Raw genomic sequence first — 20,405 nt, 5'->3', positions numbered from 1 at the left:
ACGCGACAGGCAAATCGGCAAGACCAATCACGTGATGAATAGTTCTAACCTCATCACTTGAAGGAACACTCATGGACGAGGTCGAACTGGAAGCCATGTTAATCTTGGAATAATACAGCCACCGTAGGAGTTAAAGCGCCCTCGGAATTGAAAGGAACAGAAACTAATATTCACTGGGTAGTCATATACAATTTCAACGCTAGATGGGGGAAAATATCACACAGTGATATTTAATTTATTTAATATCACACAGGCCTTTAATTAAGGCCTTCTGAAGTAAAGCAATGCGTTTGTGTAAGAAAAATATCCTTATTTAAAACTTTATCAACTAAAATAACTAGCTTCCGGCCTTTATTAACCAGAGCCGATGGAGCACTTATTTTACAAGAAAATATATTTGCCAATGACCCTCAGCTCTTATTCTGATATTTAAATGTTAGATCTTTCCTTTTCTTTCAACAAAATTAATGCTTAATGTCACTTCAATATTACTCGATGAAAAAACACAACACCAATAAAATTGCACAATGACAGGATTGATATGGTATACCCACGTTGTTACAAATAAATAAAAGATCTTTGAATTTTTCACAAAAGTTGTCTTGCACTTTTGCCTCCAGCATTGTCCTGTCAGTCAATCGCACCTCACTCTAGTCATGTGACTCCTGTGGCTCAACTTACCTCAGTATCTCCAATTTACAGTTTATATTCTTCAGTCCAGTGCAGAGCAGCTTCACTCCTGAATCCTGCAGATTATTATTGTTCATGTTCAGCTCTTTCAGATTGGTATCTGATCCAAGAACTGCAGCCAGAGCTGAACAGCTTTTGTCTGTTAAGTTACAATCATTTAACCTACAATAAATCACAACACAGAATTAGATGGAACACATACATTTTCTATATACAAATATTAAATAAATTTTTACTTAAATATAAAATACATAAACAGCATACAGCAAAGAGGCTGAGTTAAACTAACATTCATCTTGAGATCAACATTTCTTGAGATAACTAAAGGTGTCCCTCAAGGATCAATCTTAGGACCCATTCTGTTTTCAATTTTTATAAATGATTTGGATAGAGATGTTCAAGCCAAATTACATTTATACGCTGATGATACAGTGGTTTACACCCAGGCTTCCACCATTTCAGTAGCAGTGCAGGACCTTCAGACTGCATTTCAGACATTGCAATACACATTATTGAGTCTAAAACTGGTTTTAAATACACAGAAAACAAAGTTTATGGTCTTCCCAAAAGCTCGAGCACAGCTACTTGACAATTGTGGCCTTTTGTCATTAGATGGGAAATCAATTGAGAGAGTGTCTTCATACAAGTACTTGGGGATATGGATAGATGATAAGCTTTCCTTCAATGAACATATTACTGCTTTAGTTAAGAAACTTAAAATCAAGCTCGGCTTCTATTACAGAAACAAATCTTGCTTTACTTTTAGTGCTAAGAAGAAACTTGTGGAAGCTACTTTTCTGCCTGTAATTGATTATGGAGATATATTGTACATGCATGCTGCATTTTCCATCCTGCGTCATGTTGATTCAGTTTACCATGCATCACTACGATTCATAACAAATACAAAGTCCCTTACCCATCACTGCATTCTTTATGATTTAGTTGGTTGGACATCACTTAAAATTTGTAGACAACAGCACTGGTATATCTTTATTTATAAAGCTATACTTGGCAAATTTCCACTGTACCTCTGTAACCTCCTCTCTGTCTGCTCTGGTACCTATCAGCTACGCTCCTCAAAGTGGTTGCTTTTTAATGTGCCACGAGTTACAACCGAATTGGGAAAAACTGCTTTTTCTTATTTAGCACCTTGGGGGTGGAATAATCTACAAAAAGAGCTAAAGTTAGAAACCCTTATGTCCATAAATGAATTTAAAACTACTGTAAAGAGTGTTGTGATGGAGACATGTTCTTGTTTTTCTTAAGAGTCTCATTATGTTTTATATTTTTATTTTTAACATTTTGTACTTCTTTTATTGTGAAAATGTAATTTGGTGTTTGTTATGTATGCATTTGTTGTGATTTGGCTGCTACCTTGGCCAGGTCTCCCTTGTAAAAGAGATTCTGAATCTCAATGGGACCTCCTGGTAGAGTCCTGCACGGGTTCGGGTACCCGCGGGTACTTCTGTATGACCTGGCAATAAACATTTTTGTAATTGTGTCTATAATGTGATTGGCTAAACTGATTTTATTTCGGGTGTCGGTTCTATTTTAAGCGGGTCGGGTCGGGTGCGGATTTTAATTAGTGCTGTTGACGGATAACGGGTCGGATGCGGTTTGAAGCACTGCGGGTACGGGCGGGTGCGGGTTGACAAAATCGGACCCGTGCAGGACTCTGCCTCCTGGTTAAATAAAGGTATAATAAATCTTCAAAAACTTCTATTTCCTGTACATTAGTGTTTTTTATTCAGTGACAAATAACCTAGATAAAATTAAGCATGTTTGAAAAAATATTTGTGTAAAGCTTTTCTAGCTATAGGATTTTTTCTCTATTTATGTGACCTGATGGAGTTTAGGTTCTTGCCAATGTTGCCTCTGTCTTGCTTAGTTGGGGACACTTAATATTCAACAATATTATTGACTTGACTGCACCGACACCTTTATATGAGACAGTTCACACTTTTATGGCAAGTTAAAGGCCTTTCACTATAATTCTAAAAATGCCTCTATTCACATGTACATGTCTATTTGACATAAAATCTTTAATGATTTAAGTAAAGCTAAGATTACTTACAACTAAGAACCTAAGAAATGTTATTTGTTTTTAATATTTCAAGATTAAGGTCAACCGATGGCTGATGCCGATATCTTGGAGAGCAGGGTGGCCAACGGGTGATATATCATTCATTTAAAGAAAGTAAAAAAGTATCCATAACAATTGCTGAAATTAAATTTATAGTTATTTTACTTAATTACTAAATTAGAAAAATATATTAAAAAAAATTATATTTAAAAAAGAGATTTTGAACGATACATTTTTTTAACATTTTTTTTTAGAAAAACCATCTTAAAATGTGTACATCAAATATGATACAACAGGCTTTTGATAAATGTTTATTTGTAAATCTCATGATCTACATATTGCATTACATTATTGTTACACTGAACTACAGAATTACTCATAGAAATAAGCATTTAAAATATCTAATAAATGATGTAGTAATATGTACTTTATTTATTTAGCCTGTTTTATAAAAATCTCAATGTTTTATACTATAACCTTTCAGAATTTCATCATACTTTTTGGCAATATAAATAACATCTGTACCAAATTACATTCTTTCCCCTCAGTTTGGGTATATTAATAAAATATGTCTTTTTTTCTTCCTCAAGTATGAGTATAAGCTAATATATATCATTCTATATAAGTCATACAAGTCTGGTGTATCATATGATACAAAATAAACATGCAAACATTTTTACATGGTATTTTATATTGTGTCTTAAGGTTTGATAAACTGTCTCCACACACACACACACACATAGCTATTTCATATGACAGGCTTTACAGGTATAGGTTCATGTTTATGATGGGGAATCACTATAGAGCTGGGGTCTCCAACACGTCGCTCGCGAGCTACCAGTAGCTCGTGTCCTGATTGGAGGTAGCTCGCCAAGGGCCGTTCACATATCGCGTCTTTTGCGCGCTCAAGTTCATTTCAAATAATTGAAGCGACGCGCTCATTTTTTTCCAGGCGCAGCGAGTCAACATGAAGGATGGGGGTAGACCCAAACACTACGGGTGTTTTTTTTCTTCTCCTTAAATAAATCTTGTGGCAGAGCAACAGCAAGCGTTTATCGGTGCTGAAAATCCATTAGCTATTAAAACTTCTTTATCATTGTGGAGAGCGCAGAGCACGGTTGCATAGCAACCACAGACGCCACGGGAAAATCGGACCGAATTTTACTATTAATAATAAAAGATAAGCTAATGTGTATTGTAAATGTCAGTAATTCATCTTTTTTGACTCATTCTTTTTATAAAAATGATTTAAAGGCTGAAATATGCGAGGTTTATCTTTTTATAAAAACTTTTGTCAAAACTTTATTTGAACTTGTACGTATGTAGATAACGTTGCAAGACACTCCTTTAAAATCTGGCCATCATTTTTAATGTTATTATTTTAATGTTTATGTAAACAAAAAGTGCATATTGATGCTAAGTTTATTTGTTATTTGCTGGTTTTCGACATAAAACTTGGTGAATTGATTTTATTGTGTAGTATTAGTACTTTTTGAACAGGATTCTGTGATAACCTTGATCATTTTGGTCACTATAATCATGAAATGAAATGTTCATGCCATTTCATCTCTAGTTGTGATGCACTATAAAATCAACAATAGTTATGTGTTTTTACAGTATAATATGCAAAGTACAATTTTCTATTTTTTTTTTAAATCTCTGATTCTGTTCTTTTCTCTGACATTTAAGGGTGACATATATAGGCCTACAAAACTATTTTAGGTCTAAAACAGTTTGGATAGTTGTTAATATGAGAGTTAAGAGACATTATTTAAGAGATTTAAGTATTGTATTACATGAGTAGCTCTTGCCCACTTTCATTTTTAAAAAGTAGCTCTCAAATGAAAAAAGGTTGGAGCCCCCTGCTATAGAGTAATGTAGATAAATGCATTTTTCAGATGAGAGCTAAACATGACAAAAATATATTAAAAGACTTACAGAGCTCTTCTGGAGGTTTTGATGACTGCCGATAATCTAATGAGACACTCGTCTGATTTCTTGAATTTCTGAAGCTCAAACTCCTCCAGCTCTTCCTCTGATGTCAACAACACAAAGGCTAAAGCAGACCACTGGGCAGGTGAAAGGTCACCAGATGAGAGACTTCCTTTGCTAAGGTGGGTCTGAATCTCTTTCACCAGAGTTTGGTCGTTCAGTTCATTCAGACAGTAGAACAGATTGATGGATCTCTCTGCAGGAAGATTATCTTCTAATTTCTGCTTGATGTACTGAACTATTTCCTTGTTGCTCTGGTCATTGTCGTCTTGCTGTGTCAACAGACCTCGTAAGAGTCGTCGATTGGACTGGAGTGACAGACCGAGGAGGAAGCGAAGGAAAAGGTCCAGGTGTCCATTGTCACTCTCGAGCGCCTTGTCCACTGCAGTCTTGAGTAAATCAATCATGGTTTTATTGTTGTTTACCTGTTCAGTAGCCTCATGATCAAACACACTTGTCTTGTTGATGTCTAGAAACAGATGTGCATAAAGGGCTGCAATAAACTCTTGAATGCTCAAGTGAACAAAGCAGTACATGGTCCCAAGAACGATCCCTGTTTCCTCCTTAAAGATCTGGGTACACATGCCTGAGTACACTGATGCCTTATAGACATCAATACCACAGGCTTCCAGGTCTGTGTCATAGAAGATCAGGTTGTTTCTGTCCAGCTGATGAAATGCCAGTTTCCCCAGGGAAAGGATGGCGTCTTTATCCCAGGAAACCTCTGGTGTGTATTCTCCATCATATTTTCGGCGGCTCTGCTGGATCTGAAAGCGGAGAAAGTGTGTGTACATTTGTGTCAGAGTCTTGGGAGTGTCTTCAGTGTTTGATTCCTGCAGTGTTTTAGAGATCTCATCAGCCTGAGTGTTTTTCACATCATTATTTCTTTTCTCCTCCAGAATGTTCTGGAGAACAGTGGCTGAAATCCAGCAGAAGACTGGGATGTGGCACATGATATAGAGACTCTTTGATTGTTTAACATGATCTAGGATTGTGTTGGCCTGATTCTCATCGGTGAATCTTTTTTTGAAGTACTCTTGCTTTTGTGCGTCACTGAATCCTCGTATCTCTGTCAGCCGGTCGATACAGTCAGGAGGAATCTTACTGGCAGCTGCTGGTCTGGTGGTGATCCAGATGAGAGCAGAAGGAAGCAGATTTCCCTTCATGAGGTTCGTTAGGAGAACATCCAGAGAGGCTGGTGACGATACATCACGCCACGTCTCATTACAATCAAACTTCAGAGGAAGGCGACATTCGTCCAGTCCATCAAGGATGAACAGCACTTTAAATTGATTCCTTCTTGTAAGGTTCAGTCCTTTTGTCTCTGGGAAAAATTGAGTCATAAGGTCCATCAAACTTAGTTTTTCTTTCTCCTTTAAGTTCATCTCTCTGAATGGAAGAGGAAATATGAAGCTGATATCTTGATTTTCTTTTCCTTCAGCCCAGTCCAGAACAAACTTTTGCACAGAGACTGATTTCCCAATGCCAGCGACTCCTTTTGTCAGTACAGTTCGGATCTCCTCGTCTTGTTCAGGTGCTTCAAACAAATTTGTGCATTCAACCTGTATCTCTTGTGCTTCATGACGCCTGGAAGCAACTTCAATCTGTCTCACCTCATGTTCAGTATTGACCTGTTCACTGCCACCCTGAGTGATATAGAGATCTGTGTAGATGTTATTCAGAAGTGTGGAGTCACCTTGCTTCGCAATTCCTTCAAACACACATTTATACTTCTTCTGTAGGCCACATTTCAGCTCAGGAATGAAGAGCAGCTCATCTAAACACAGGAACAGACAATAGATAGTTTTAGTCTTCATTGTCTCTCCTACATTTATAAGAGACAATCTGACAGATGATCATGAGTCTCTTACCTTCTAGAGCATCAGCAGCTTCATCTTGCTTCATCTCTCTCAGGTAATGTAGTGTGAGATCAAGAGCTGCTGATTTGATACTGGATCTGTTCTCAATAAAGTCCTTCACAAAGTGTTGTGTGTTCTCTTTTTGTAATATTTTCTTTAACTTCTCCAGCTCATTCTTCAGAAATGTGATTATTTTGCTCTCAAGATCCTACAAACGTAAGAGAAAAGACAGAATAACACAATTTAAGCCAAATTGTACATCTACATTTGGTCAACACTATTTATTCAATAATTGTAATTAGTGCTGTCAAACGATTAAAATATTTAATCGCATTAATGTCTTAGTTAACTCTAGGGGTGTCCCCGACTATGGATTTTCATAGTCGAATCAGATTCGTCAAGTCTTGCCTATAGTCGACTAATAGTCGAATCATGTGTATGGGGGCGGGGCTTTAACATTTCAAAGCCGCGATGTACAGAAAATCACACAAAGATATAGAAGAAAATGTATAAAAACATTTTGGATCAATAAAACTTAGAAATAACATAAATAACTCCAGAAAGGCAACACTGCAGACAGGATTTACATTTCACATGCAAATCAAATTAAATCGACTAAATTACCTGTGCGAGCAGGCCAGCCTACAGCACAACATCGATGCACCGAAAAAATAAACAATTATTTACAAAATTAAATTAGAACAGAATATACCTTTCTAATAAATAAAAATACAAAATGAAATAAATCAGAATCAAGTCACAAAATGAGGAGCAAATGTGTGCAAAATGCCTAAAGTGCAGGGGAACATATATTCAAAACACAAGCCACAAATAGTTAGATTAGATAACCCTGACAGATCAATAAATAAAATTAAAATAAATAAATTATTAAAATAACGATAGTAGCCAGAATTTTAAACTTTGTCTTTTTAACTGCAGAAACAAAAAATAAATGCTAAACTGGAGCGGCAGTCTTTTTAGCTAAAAATGTTCACAGCATCCAAAAATCTAATTAGAACTGGCTGAAAAGTTTTGAAACCACTTGTACCCTACCTGATCGAGAGAACAAATCCAGTCGTTCACTCTGTCTGTGTCCGTTGGAGTCTTTTCAAATTGTGCGCGCAGATAAAATACATTCTAAAACACTTAACGTGAAAAACATTTAACGACTTAATCTCCTAAAATAGTTAAATTAAAATATCAAATTATGTAAAGAAAACACTTTTCTATAGGAGGAACGCATTGCGTTCATATTCTAGGTTAATTTGCTTATCTGCACATATGGTTTCTTAATAAAGTGTGTACTGTGTACATTAAGCCACGTTAAAGTGACTTTTAAGCGTTTTAAAAGCTAAAGCCGTTTTTTTTTTCACGTTAAGCATTTTAGAATGTCCCGTGGAAAACCAACTTGTTAACGTTGGCCGGCAGAAGTGCGATCATGGTTTTCCTGATGCTAAATCCAGCCTTGGAGAATATCCTTTCTGATGGTGTACATCCACACTTTAGATTTTCTTATCCCAGACATTGTTAAAGATTTAAATCCTTGCCGCCAAGACGCTCCTCTGTCGGTCACGGATTGAAAGTGAAACTTAAATCTGTCACGGGGTGTTTTGATTTATTCATGCACGTAAAAAAATATTAAAGCTTCTTTCTTTGCACATTTTTATATACAGCATTATCATAATAGGCTGAATATTAATGTATTGACAGAAAACTGGTAGTTCTATGTGAAATCAGACATTGAGCGCCCTCATACAGCCAAAGTGGCATGATCATCGTTTCATAACACCTCTGCGAAGATTCGAGCGTGAGATCGGTAGTCAAAACAAATAACACGCTCCAGGTGGAGTTAGAAGCTCGGGTTTTTTTCTAAAACCATCTTATTTATGTTGTTCTGTCGGATTATAGAGTCAATTTCACTGAATATGATAAAAAAAAATTTGCCGACGGCAGCTTTAACTCACAGTTAATCGCAATTAATCGCACATTTTTATCTATTCTAAATGTCACATTCTTTTTTTCTCATTTTAATGCTCTTATCAACAAGGAAAAGTGGATCGGCTTGCTTTGTGCAAATGTTTTTTTATTGAAAACAACATTGTCATATACTGTAGTGTTCAATTTCACACTAACATTCTCACTCGGAGCAAATAATCACATCAGAGAATTCGCATTCGCGTCAAGTGGTATTTCAGACTGGACGTGCTGTGATGATAGCTCAGTTCACAACGACAAAACACACAGATCACTTTGGTCTTGTCAATGGAACCATTTGGCAAGTTTTTAAAAGTAAACTTTCCATTCAGAATCTTATTGGCATCCATTTCGGCGTCTCGCGCTCGCCATCCACTCAAAACGTAGCGTTAAGGGGGTCGCACACCGGACGAGAAGCGCCGCGTCACGTCTAGGACAACTCGAGGTATCGCACACCAGACGCGCACTTTCTCAGTTTATGGCCAGCAATGTTGTTATGTTTATGGACATCATGGAATTAAGATAATGTCTGTACTATGTTATGATTGTACTGTACAATTAAATACAATCGTTGCTAAGTCTGAACACTTTACCTCAGAGCGTCCGTTAACTGAATGAACTGAGAATCCCAGCAAACACAGAACGTTCCCCTAACGTTCCCGTTTGGTTCCCATTTGGTTATTTTTTTGGGAACCAAACAAGAACGTTCTGGGAACGTTCCCTGTAGGTTATTTTTAGGATCTATGTTTATAACATTAAGGGAACGTTCCCAGAACGTTCCCTGTAGGTTATTTTTAGGTTTAAATTTATAACCTAAAGAGAACGTTCTGGGAACATTCCCTGTAGGTTATTTTTAGGATCTATTTTTATAACTTTAAGGGAACGTTCCCAGAACGTTCCCTGTAGGTTATTTTTAGGTTTAATTTTATAACCTAAAGAGAACGTTCTGGAAACGTTCCCTGTAGGTTATTTTTAGGTTCTATCTGCATAACTTTAAGAGAACGTTCCCAGAACGTTCCCTGTAGGTTATTTTTTAGGTTTAATTTTATAACCTAAAGAGAACGTTCTGGGAACGTTCCCTGCAGGTTATTTTTAAGTTCTATTTTTATAACTTTTTATAACCTCCAAATCCGAGACCATGGTCCTCAGTCGGAAAAGGGTGGTTTGCCCACTTCAGGTTGGTTCAGTTCCTGCCTCAAGTGGAGGAGTTTAAGTATCTTGGGGTCTTGTTCGCGAGTGAGGGAAGGATGGAACGGGAGATTGACAGACGTATCGGTGCAGCTTCTGCAGTAATGCGGTCGATGTACCGGTCTGTCGTGGTGACGTCCAACCAAGTTTTATAACTTTAAGGGAACGTTCCCTGTAGGTTATTTTTAGGTTTAATTTATAACCTAAAGAGAACATTCCCTGTAAGTTATTTTTAGGTTCTATTTTTCTTAAACCAATTGAATGGTTTGCAATGTTTTGTGCTTTAACACCATTTATCAAATGCTTAATTACATGACCATTATCAGGCAGTAGATAATGCCTAAGTAATCAATAACTTTTGCACAGTCTTTTTTAGTTAATTATTTTTAGGTTTTATTTGTATAACCTAAAGAGAACGTTCTGGGAACGTTCTCTGCAGGTTATTATTTTAATATCACTTAACAGGCAGATTACCAACTGACAACGTCGTCAGTACGGTCCCCTAAGGTTATAAGATAACCAACAACGTTCAGATCTATTCGCAATAACTTTTTATTAATGATATTTTAAATTATGTTATATATTTTAATTCTATATGTTTATTTAAATGCTGCGTGACTTTGAAGTGTTTTATTGCGCATGTGCGTAATCAAACACTGGAGCGCGCACGTGTGCTGCGCGAGAGATGGAAACCAGAAACGTCATCAACAACTGACAAACAACAAAACTCCCGTCTGTCGCTGTTGGTTTCACTGCTTTCAGGTAAGTTTAGTCAACAAAATCTCACAAATAATACACACAAACGTCCCTGACACATTTCTTACGTGTAATTGACACGCTTCTGTTGAATATTTACTTTAAAGAAATGGTTTTGTGTCTTTGAAAAAGTCCGTTAGCATCTAAGCTAACCGGTTTCAGAAGAGAACGTTAGGCCTAAGTTACGTTAAGTTAAGGTCTTATTTATGAAAGTTTGGGTTTTTAAACACATATTTAGTGTAGATAACAGTTTTTTATAGTTTTGCTGGTAATTTGTCAATGGGTGATTGGAAGTAAGCTAATTTATTTAACCTAAAAGAATGCACTGTATTGTTAACTTAATCAGTGACGTCACTTACCAATATTGCTAAAATGTGATTTCAGAATAGCGAGAGAGAAAAAAAAATCCTCTACAACAAGGGGTGAGTTATTGTTTAATCATGATAATAATTCCATATGCATTTATTTCACAATATATTATCTTAAGATTTTTATATATTTATCTTTTCTGCATTTCACCTCTGTTCTAGCTTGGTTCCTTTTATTAAACCAATCCCATGTAATATTGTTGGCTCTGTGACAAATAGCTTGTTATGTTCCTAGATCATCATGCTGTGATGGCCTGCTGCACCCCCTGTCCAAGAAAATCTCCACGGCTATGAACAAGGCCGCCTTAATGCACGGGCTTACCTGGGCTGAAGCCCAGGGGCCTCCCAAGTTCAGGGGCCTCCCATGTTCAGGTTCATGATGAGCTGAAAAGGTCATATTGTTTTAACTTGTCAGATTTTGTCGCTGTATGTCGCTAGTCGCTTGTGGGTGTTGGTAGTGCTGTCGCTCTAATGTTATTGTTAAGGTGCGTTCACACCAAACGCGAATAGAGCGTCTGGCGCGAGTGATTTCAGTGTTGTAAGACGCGTTTACGCGGGTCTAGAGGTCCCGCGGCGCGAATGAGGCGAGACTGCTCGTCTGGCCACATCTATACAAAACACCACCACAAGTGATATTATACAACTATATCATTTTAATTTGACTAGGAATTAGGCTCAAAAGAAACAGTATGCTGTTGGGAGAGTGTTTTTATATCTACCACACAGCAGTGTTCAGGGATTAAATCATTTACTAGATTAACGATCGATCAATCTACAAATTAAACTCACTCATACTGTCATCAATTACTAAAACGTCATCCGAATTTGACAAATAGGCTAATACATTTTCTTGTCCCTAATAGTCAACATAATGCACTGTAAAATGAACTGCAGCAGTGCTAAACTTGCATCATAAAACTACAACACTCGAACTATAAATGTATGAATTAAACTCACTGAGACTGTCGACAGTTTCTTTTCCATGCATCATTTTATTATATCCATGTTTGTGGTTAGTTACAGTCAAATCATATAAAACAGTGAAATCGCCCTTGAACTCTTCGGTCTTGCCGATTCACATGCAATTTCACTCGAGACGGTGACGGGAGCTGAGCTCCACTGAAAGGCTTCTTTCCTATTGGTCGTCGCTCGCGAAAATCGCTTCTCATTTGCATAAAGTTGAAATTTAGTTGCTGTGTGTGGTTGTTAAATAAAGTGTCTTGTGTTTATGTGCTCAGTGATATGTTAATAACAATATTAAAATGAAAAACAATATTTAAAAAAATCACTGTTGTAGGTCTCGAAAGAAACTAATGCATTTTGTGATGTAGATTACCTATAGATAGGCTATTACACTTTTTTTAAATGAGACTCTTTAAATTGAGGGGATGGGGGGCCTACAAAACCTCTCAGCCCCGGGGCCTAACATTAGGTTAAGGCGGCTCTGGCTATGAACCATATGACTAGTAAGCAAAACCACCTCAAACATACAGTGCACTACTGTTCAAAGGTTTGAGGTCTGTAAGATTTATGCTTTTGAAATAAGTCTCACATTTTAAAATCATTAACCCCAGGGTTTTTCAGTGAGATTGTCCTTGAGAAGCCTGTAGGCTAAATAATCAGCTAAATAATAGGCGACTAATACAATATTATAATGGTCATAGTTATAATAATAATTCATTTAACTATTATGATAACATGATATCCTGATCATTAGTATATTTTATTTTATTTCTTTAGGTCTGTTTTGAATTATGTTGGCCAATGAGACTGACACCATACTGTCCAACTCAAAGGTATTTATGTATTTGTATGTTTTTTTTTATTGATCAATACTGAAATTCTTTGTACTTTTAAATGCTGAATGTGGTTCAGGGGGTCGACAACTTTAGGCAGTTCTTTTTCACAGATATCTTGGGCAGCTGTGGCTCATACTCTTAGCCTTTAAAAATGTTTGAATTGATATCCCCAATGCAATATCAGGGGGTAAATATATCATTAGAGTTCTTAAAGTTATGGCTTTGCTCTTGTTACCAGATGAGATATAATCCCTATTGTTTGGCCCTGTGATTCTTCAGGACAAGACCTTGATGCCATCCATAGTCAGTAGATGAAGAAGGTGAGTTTAGCCCATCTTGTCAAAATGCCCATCTTGGCGAGTTTCCTCGTAAACAGTCTTGTGTGTTTTAAACAGAAAGAAAACAGATGCGTGTCATTTATATTAGGTCTGCGCATTCGTCTTAAAGGGACAGTAGCCTAACGTACCCGCAGCTGTTTGTGTCGCCAATGGTGATCAAACATCAAAAGAGAAAATGACTTGTAGCTTTAGCAAAGATACATTTAATTAATTTATAGTTATTTTATTTTTACAGTGAAGACTTATTTTACATTTTGATAATTCAATTTCTGTACCTGATGTTTTCAGATTTAACTGAAAAACATAATGCACTGCTTATTTCAACTGTATTTTTCTTCTATTGTATTTATCTATGCTTGTTATCTATTGTAATTTTCTATGCAGGTTCACTCCTCTACAAAATCCCCCCAATAGGGGTTATGCGGAGCGCCCAGCGGTCGAATCGGAAAGAGGTCTAAGCATTTCTGCTTTTCACTTCCGTACACATCTGCAGCGGTAGGTGATCTCGGTTTACTGTTAATTTTCGCTTATTACACTAAAATTCTTATTTCTGTTTTAATTAAAATGTCACGAATGCTAAAATATCAGAAAAGGGAACATCCGAACAGCAGTTTTTGTTGTGTGCCGATCTGCTCTATGTCGGGGAAAATGAGTAGTACAGAAGTACAAATGGGTTCTGTACTCATAAAGTGACATCAACATTCGCGTCAGCAGTAGCATTCGCCATCAGGCAAATGTTATTTAAATAAACTCCTGATGTACTTACAAACTTTCCAATGCCTGGTTTAATGAGTACAGAACCTATTTGTACTACTGTAGAAGTTTGGTGCCATTCTGGGCATTATTAGTGGGGTAATTTACGAGATACAAACCTGGAGCCGCGCATGCACTAAACCATACGGCTGATATCTCTAAATAAACTCTAAATTTTTCAATATTGTGCAGCACTAATATTGAGCATATCTTAAAGTGAACTTGGAATGATCATTTGTGATACCAGATGAGATGTATGTATGATAGATTTTGAACTGTAATATATATATATTTTTTTTTTTCAGGTTTTCTGGGATCCCAGCGGAAGGCATCAAGGCATCAGATGTTGGCCTGGACAGATGTTCCTGTAAACTACACCGACCTTTGCTTTTGCATGGATGGCTGATTATTACCATGTTCTGTGAGGGCATCATTATAGCAAAACTGAGCACCTGTGACGGTGGAATTTGTAGGTGTAAAGTCACAAAAAAAAAAAAAAAAAAATTGATAGTAGTTTCAAACTTTTTTTCTCTTTCTCTCTCATAAACAACACAGCAGTTACAGGTTTTCAAATTCTTCATTGGAGGTGAGACTTATACGTTATATGTAGAGTGAATTCGCAGGTCAGAGTTCACTAGACTTGAATATTATTTTCTCTGTTTTTTATTTGACTTCAGAGTCGAAAGTGGGCTTAAAGGGTACACAGGCTTAATGGATATCCTTACCCCTATATAAAACATTCCTTTTTTGATTTGTAGTCTGAAATAATAAATAGTGCAATATAAATAAATGCAATGTAGTGTTTTCAAATATATACATTTTTCTATACACATTGATGCTGAAATATCTGAATAAATACACGATACCAGCAGTGCTCGTGCTCTCATATCTCCTACAGCTTGTGACACACAATCCCACCTCACTCTTTTCATTTGCTCCGGATTAATTTTAATGCCATTACAGGGCTTGAATTTTGGCATGGGATTGTGTGTACATGTAACGCGTTGTCTTTTTATTTTCTTGTTAAATTTGCAGATGGTTTTGGGAGTTTAAATGTTTTGAGCGGAGTGAAGATTGGCACATTCATGTATATTGTATATAAATGAAGACTGCTCCTGAGCCGGTGGTGTCTGCTCCTGAGCCGTTGGTGCCAGTTCCAGTTCCAGTGCCTGTGTCGGTGGTGCCAGTTCCAGTGCCTGAGTCGGTGGTGCCAGTTCCAGTGCCTGAGTCGGTGGTGCCAGTTCCAGTGCCTGAGTCTGCGGCCATCTTGTCAGGTCACGTCTGCCCAGCCAGGAGCAGACACCACCGGCTCAGGAGCAGGCACCACCGGCTCGGGAGCAGGCACCACCGGCTCGGGAGCAGGCACCACCGGCTCGGGAGCAGGCACCACCGGCTCGGGAGCAGGCACCACCGGCTCGGGAGCAGGCACCACCGGCTCGGGAGCAGGCACCACCGGCTCGGGAGCAGGCACCACCGGCTCGGGAGCAGGCACCACCGGCTCGGGAGCAGGCACCACCGGCTCGGGAACAGGCACCACCGGCTCGGGAACAGGCACCACCGGCTCGGGCTCAGGAACTGGCACCACCGGCTCAGGCACTGGAACAGACACCTCAGGCTCAGGAACAGACACCACCGGTTCAGGAACAGATACCACCGGCCCAGGAACAGACACCACCGGCTCAGGCTCAGGAACAGACCCAGGCTCGACTGCGGCCATCTTGTCAGGGGACACAGGCTCAGCGAACATGACGTGAACACTCTCGGCGGCGGCCATCTTGTCCGAAGACCCAGGCTCGGCAGGCGTGACGTGAACAGGCTCGGCGGCGGCCATCTTGTCTGAAGACACAGGCTCAGCAGGCATGACGTGAACAGTCTCTGGCTGGGCAGACGTGACGTGAACAGTCTCTGGCTGGGCAGACGTGACGTGAAGTCTCTGGCTGGGCAGACGTGACGTGAACAGTCTCTGGCTGGGCAGACGTGACGTGAACAGTCTCTGGCTGGGCAGACGTGACCTGAACAGTCTCTGGCTGGGCAGACGTGACCTGAACAGTCTCTGGCTGGGCAGACGTGACCTGAACAGTCTCTGGCTGGGCAGACGTGACCTGAACAGTCTCTGGCTGGGCAGACGTGACCTGAACAGTCTCTGGCTGGGCAGACGTGACCTGAACAGTCTCTGGCTGGGCAGACGTGACCTGAACAGTCTCTGGCTGGGCAGATGTGACGTGGACAGTTCTGGGAAACTCTAGGATCTTGTATAGTTTTTCGAAGTAATCCAACAGAGTCTCAGCTGCTCTGTCTATCTCAGACTGCACAGGGACCTCCGAGACTGGGACCACTGGAACTGGGATCACCGGACTTGGGATCACCGGAACTGGGACCACCGGAACAGGGACCACCGGAACAGGGACCACCGGAACAGGGACCACCGGAACTGGCATGGAGGAAGTCTTCCTTCTCCTCCTCCGTTTCGGGACCACCAGAACTGGGACCACCGGACTCGGGGCCACTGGAACTGGGACCACCAGACTCGGGACCACTAGAACTGGGACCACCGGAACTGGAACCACCGGACTCGGGATCACCGGAACTGGGACCACCGGAACAGTCACGGAGGGGTTCTTCCTTCCTCTCCTCGGTTTCGGGACCAGCGGTGAAGGCTTGCCTTTCTGCTGACCTTCATCTGCCATGGTCCTCTCCTCCTCCATAGTCCTTTGAGCACATTTGGCGAAATATTCAAACAAGGAAATTGAAGATCCCTTATCCTCACCAGAAAAAATTTCACTCCGCTGAATCCACATATTTGGCTGGTTCGTTCTGTCACGTAACGGATGAATATGAGACAAGGATTCAAATGCAGAGGAATTTATTGATGACATGCAGACAGGGTAACAAACTCAAAAAACACAGAGCTCCAGGAACACGCAACAAGGACAGGTAACTCGGACAACGAACCAGCACAAGACTACAAACACAAGGAGGCTAAATAGGGGAACAAACAAAGGAGGGTAACGAGACAGACAGGTGGGACAAATTAACCAATAATCAGATAACAAGATGGGAGGGGCTAGACAATAGACACGAGCACATGGCCCAAAACAACAAAACACCCATGTGCAGCACAAGACAGGACAGGCATGTGACAGTTCCAGGAACGTTCCCCTAACCTATAGGGAACGTTCTATTAACGTAAAGAAAACTTTCCTGGCTAACCAATAGGGAACGTTCTTGGGAACATTCCGGGAACCAAAAACTAACGTTCCCAGAACGTTCCCAGAACGTAAAATTGTTAGCTGGGATATCTCCTGAAAATCCGATAACATCAGCAGTTTTCATTCAAGCAGCTGAATTCTGTTAATGAATGTAAAACTAAATGTATATTGCAGCACAGGATGAAGTCAGTATATACATTAACGACGATTTGAGACAAATAAATGTAAATTTAATATAAAACCATGTAGCTGGGCGCCGCAGACAGATGCCAAATGGCGCCGCCGGTGTGTGTACACTGATAGAGCTACGCTGCGCTTAGGGGTGGGCGATATGGCAAAAATATCATATCACGATTTTTTTCAGGAAAATCACGATTCACGATTTTATCACGATTTTTTTTATGTTGGTTTTACTATTTTGTGACTGAGCATTACAGCCAAACTAATGTCCATATTTTAAAAACAAAGCCTTAGGCAACAAAATATAAAATAAAAAAGAATGGCAGACAGGGGCGAAGATAAAAATATTTGTCATTATTAAATATTAAGATCAAAGATACACATTACACATACACAACTTAATATACAAATTAAATAAACAGTGATTTATGTTTTCAGCTACAGTAGGTGTATTTAACAGTAGCATTGAAGAAAGTAATTAAATGAACAAATATGAAAATAAAACAAAACATAGACTTCACTGTATAAATTATACATTGATACTTATTAAAGCTACTATTAAAGTTATCAGTCAAGAGCAGTGAGTGATTTTCTCTTTTCATTTTGTTGTTTTATTAACATTAAAGGGATAGTTCTCCTAAAAATTCAAATTGTCATAATTTACTCTATCAAGTTGTTTTAAACTCGAATAAGTTTCTTTCTTCTGTTGAAAATAAAAGTTATTTGGAAGAATGTGGGTAACCAAACAGTGACTTCCATAGTATATGTTTCTCCTGTGGAAGTGTAACGATAACCAGCTGGAGTGCCCTTGAAAGCCTCCAGAGGGCACTCCACACCAGACTATCATGTTTCACTCACAAACTTCATTTCCCATAACTCACTGCCCGGACTCATCATCACTGATCACATTCACCTGTACCTCATTCACTGATTGCATTCACCTGTCTCATCCTGTTAGTCTGTCTATTTATACCATGTTCATTCATTCACTCACCGCGAAGTCTTGTTTAAGTGTTACACTGCAATTCCGAGCGTTTTCCCTGGTTTCGTGTCTTTTGGTTTATTTGGATTTCTTGCCCTGTTCCCTGGATTACTCTTTTGCCTCTGGTCCCTGCCTGTTTTGTTTGTTTGTTTGTTTGTTTGTTTGTTTGTTTGTTTGTTTGTTTGTTTGTACTGTCTACTTGTGTTTTGACCCTTTGCCTGTTTATTGGATTTCGTCTTTGGATTACCCCTTAATAAAGCTGCATTTGGATCCTCAACCTTCGTGTCTCGGAGCAGTTCGTAACAGGAAGTCAATGGGGACCAGCTACTGTTTGGATAGCCACATTCTTCAAAATATTAATATTAGAAAAATATTAGAAAATATTAGAAGGAAATTAATACAGGTTTGGAACAACATTAGAGTGCGTAAATAATGAGATAATTTTTATTTTTGGGTGAACTATCCCTTTAAGGACAAGCGGCAGCGTGTTTTCTATTACTACTGTCTCTTTAAGAGCTCCGCGCGACGCGTCTATTATACACGCATTTGACAAGCAGATTTTCTCTCAATTTTCTCAAGTTTGCTTTCAGTTTAGACATAACCGACTTTGTTTATGTAAACCTTGTGTGTATTTGACAGTATTAGCACAATAAGACTCGAAAGATAACTTAGTCCAGTATCCAGGCACTGGTAGACGGGCTTTTAGTGCATGTGAGCTTCACATGTACGCGCTGAGAAACGCACACGTTAGAACAGCGCATCAGCACGCAAATTAAATGTTTAACCGACAAGGCATTAAAGCACATGCAAATTATGAACTTTTGTGAACTGCAGTGTCCCGTTCCGCTGCGCTAACATTTTATGTGAATACACGTTGCGTTGTTCAGTATGTTGGGTCCAGAGGCGCCAGAACAGCAACTGATAGAATGCACGATACTACGATATTTCTTCAAAAGCAGATCGTGGAGACATTTTAATCGTCCACGATCAAAAATCATCATATCGCACATATTCTTGTCCGGTGTGCGACCCCCTTTAGCCTACTACTCTTTGGCCTACTACTGTTTTGTTTCCGGTCTAGCTAGATCCGGTGTGGTGTTGTAGTTTTTCTAATGTTACTAGTTGTTGCAACAGCATGTGAAAAAAACTACAAAGTTTGCTAGGCCAAAAAGAACGTTAATCTCGCGATAAAAACATTAACGCTGTTAAAATGGGTTTGCGTTAACGCCGTTAATACCGCGTTTAACTGACAGCACTAATTATAATACATGTCCATAAAAAAATCCAGTTAAAAGACTAACATGTTAATAACCATGTTGTGCTAAAATGTGTTTAAAAGGAAAAATAAGTGATCAAGAAAAAAGAATAAAATTTCTTTGTTCAATAACATATTTGTTAGTTAGAAATATTAAACATTTATAAAAATGTGTTTTCCTACCTGGAAGATCCCTAGAAGATTGTCTTTGAAATTCTCGTGGTTCCTGTGAGTCTGAACGTCTGAGTCTAATGTCTCATATTGAAGCCTGTAATCAAATTAGTAAAATAAAATACTGACTGATATTTTACAGAAAGAGAAATACTCTGACAAATATTTGATCTAAACATGTTTCATGATTGGTATTCAATGATACAACTTTTAAACACAGTCAACGTGTGACAAAAAATTAGTAACACAAAATACCTTTTATTAGATGATGGTGTTTTCTCACTGAAGTTTGGTGGAAACTCTTTAGACCAATCACTCTTCAGAGACACAGAGCTGGACACATGTGAGCCTGATCTTACACTGATGACACAAAGAACAGAGAGAAAACACTTTAATACAGGAGATACTTTAGTCTCATTTGAAAAGGTTTAATGTTGCAAATAGTGATCAAATGCAGTATAGCTGTGTGTTTGTTCATTTATGACCATGGTTGGATGGATGGACATGTTTAGTTGCATGATCTATTTTCCATAGTGAATTTATGCCTCCTTGTGGCGGCCTGTGTAATTGTGTTACTGGAATGAGTTTCATAAATCCCCTTACACAGTCAAGTTCAATCACATACACCACTGTGGACAAATAATACAACCCTATAATGTAATGCAAACACACAAAATACCTTTTATTAGATGATGGTGTTTTCTCACTGAAGTTTGGTGGATCTACACCTTTAGACCGATCACTCTTCAGAGACACAGAGCTGGACACATGTGAGCCTGATCTTACACTGATGACACAAAGAACAGAG

At 38.8% G+C, this 20,405-nt stretch overlaps 1 protein-coding gene and 1 long non-coding RNA gene across 2 annotated transcripts in view; one reads left to right on the top strand and one right to left on the bottom strand.

Moving 5' to 3' along the window:
- Window positions 1-20,405, bottom strand: part of LOC309501908 (uncharacterized protein) — a 575,396-nt gene that overhangs the window by 279,513 nt on the left and 275,478 nt on the right. The gene's annotated exons all lie outside the window — the stretch shown is intronic.
- LOC309502043 lies at window positions 12,356-14,904 on the top strand. Its single transcript, XR_014207086.1, has 5 exons — window positions 12,356-12,376; window positions 12,651-12,706; window positions 12,948-13,029; window positions 13,432-13,542; window positions 14,106-14,904. It is a non-coding gene; the product is annotated as an uncharacterized lncRNA (long non-coding RNA).

This window comes from Leuciscus leuciscus (genome assembly GCF_965113295.1).
Source record: "Leuciscus leuciscus genome assembly, chromosome: 6".
NCBI classification, from domain to species: Eukaryota; Metazoa; Chordata; class Actinopteri; order Cypriniformes; family Leuciscidae; genus Leuciscus; species Leuciscus leuciscus.
The sequence above is the reverse complement of the archived record's forward strand: the minus strand, read 5'-3'. Positions and strand labels throughout refer to the sequence as shown.